Here is a 2,785-nt window from a genome sequence, read left to right as displayed (position 1 = left end):
TCCCTACAAAATACCTATTAATTCAAATCTTACAGTGCAGAAACCTGGCACATACCACTTCATCCAAGGTGATCAAAGCTACCAAATGACAACCAACAATGAGACAAACCAACATCATGGATCTCCTCAAGTGCACTGCAATGGATACAGTATCACTTCTGAGGTATTTCCCAAAATGTATAATCTAAATCTAATCATGAGGCAGCAACTGAGAAATTCAAATTGAGAGACATTCTATGAAATAATGGCCTGAGCTCTTAAAAAAATATTAGTATCATGAAAGACAAAGGAGGCTTAAAGAAACAGCCCAGATTTTAAAAGACTAAAGTCATATGAAAATTAAATTTAATGCGTGATCCCGGACTGGATCCTGAACCACAAAAAATAATTGCTATGAAGACCAAGGGCAGTTGGAGAAATCAAAACGTGGTCCACAGGCTAGATAACTGTATTGTTTCATTTCTTGCTTTTGATCAGAGGGTTGTGCTCTTTTTTTAAGTAAATGTCCTCATTCTTAGAAAAAATATACCAAAATATTTAGTAGTGAAAGGGTATGAGAGGAGCTACTTACTTTCAAATGATGAAAAAAATATATTATCTCTATATATGGAGAAAGTGGGAGTGACAAAGCATATGTGGCAAAATGTTGACAACTGGTGAATCTGGGTGAAGGGTACTCAGGAGGTCTCTGCCCTATTTCTGCAACTTTTATTTTAAAATTATTTCAAAATTAAAACTTTTATAAGACATTCAAGGGGAAGGATAAAATAAAATTTCACTTCAGAAAGGCCATAAATAATAGGGGCTTAAAGAAATGGAGGCTCCATATGTCCGCCTTCTATGCTAGAATTTGAATCTACAAGTCAAACTGTTGGGGGTTGGCGGCGGGGGGGTGGGGAGATGCTTTTACTTTTCAGTAAAGCAATGTACTTTTTCAATGATAAAGAAAACATATATTTAAAAACCCAAGCAAGACCTGAACTACGACTGTGATTTTTGCTTTCCCACTGTAGCTGCAGATTTGTTCACGTCTGTCATGACCTAATATGAAAATCAAGTTCCTACACTGGAACTGCTTCACATTTATCAGTTATTTGTTATGTCCTCTTCAGTGTTACAAATATGACGTAAATAATAAAGCACAAGTTCACGACATCCCATTCACCCAACTACCTGACATATTCAAACTAAGGAATTTAAGGCTAAAATGTAAGTATTGCATTTTGAAGATTAATACTTTAAGCAAGTTTGATTTAATATATCTACACAAAACTCTGCAGCTAACAGATATGAAACATCTCTTTAAGCACAGACTTACAAAATTTGTCCACATACAAAATCACCAACGGAGTAGCAACAAATTTCAGAGACAATATTAATATTATACAGATTATGGTCTCTGACCACAATGAAGTTAAATTAGGAGTCATTTTTTTCTAAAGTTGTATATTTAGAAAATAAAACTATAGCATGGCTCAAACAATCCATGAATTAGAGAAGGAAATTTAAAATGCTGAGAACTGAATGACAATGAAAACAATAATAAAAAAAAACGGTAAAGTGCAGCTGAAATAGTACTTAGAAGTAAATTTACATTTCTCTTCATTCATTAAGTAATCAACTTAAAAGCTTTTTAAAAAGATCAGTGGGAACTCAAAGAAAGAAGAAAAGAAACAGAAGAGGAAGAATTAATGAAATAGGGGGCTTCCCTGATGGTGCAGTGGTTAAGAGTCTGCCTGCCAATGCAGGGGACACGGGTTCGATTCCTGGTCTGGGAAGATCCCACATGCCGAGGAGCAACTAAGCCCATGCACCACAACTACTGAGCCTGCGCTCCAGAGCCCGTGAGCCACAACTACTGAGCCCACGTGCCACAACTACTGAAACCCACGTGCCTAGAGCCATGCTCCGCAACAAGAGAAGCCACCGCAATTAGAAGCCCGCGCACCACAAAGAAGAGTAGCCCCCGCTCACCGCAACTAGAGAAAGCCTGTGCACAGCAATGAAGACCCAACACAGCCATAAATAAATTATTTTTTTAAAAAAGAATTAATGAAATAGGAAAAAAAATCAAAATAACAACTGGTTCTAAGTGTCCTGCTTGAAGTAGACATATAGTAAGCAGCAGTGTAGCGGAGTGAAAAGAGTATGATTTTTCTTTTTTTAACTTAGGCTCAGTCTGAGCTCTGACACTTATTAGCTGTGTGACCTTGAACAAGTGACTTAACCTCTTTGAGCTTCAGTGTCCTTATTTGAAAAATAGGTATACAGAGTTTTTCAGGGTTATATTAGTGAAACAGGAGGGAAGGGGGCAGGGCACAACCTTTGAAAGAATGACATAGCCCTTGAGGTTAGGACATAAAACAGGTTAGAGCCAATTAGGTCCAAGAGGGCAGAAGATTCGACTTCCAGGAGACCTTGAGCCTCACTACATGCCCATTGTAATACATTAGCATATGCTAAGTGACACACCCACAGGCGCCATGACAGTTCCGAGGCCAACCATAAAAGGCCAAGAAGTGAACAGTGGTGGCCCAATTCCTGGAAATCTCCGTCCCTTCTCCAAGAGAGTTGGAATAATCCTCCCACTCATTAGGCTATGAAATTACTCAGCCCATAAAAACTAACCACTCCATATTTTGGGGCCTCTTGCCTTCTGAGATGGCCCACACTCTGTCCGTGGAGTGTGTTTCCCCCAGGGCCACTCTCACCTTTTCAGATGGACCACATTCTGTTTACGGAATGTGTATCTCTCTAAATAAATCCACTTCTTACCTATCACTTT

The sequence above is a fragment of the Lipotes vexillifer genome, unplaced genomic scaffold (assembly GCF_000442215.2).
Source record: "Lipotes vexillifer unplaced genomic scaffold, Lipotes_vexillifer_v1.1 scaffold40, whole genome shotgun sequence".
In the NCBI taxonomy this organism is placed as follows: Eukaryota; Metazoa; Chordata; class Mammalia; order Artiodactyla; family Lipotidae; genus Lipotes; species Lipotes vexillifer.
Note: the sequence above shows the minus strand (reverse complement) of the source record.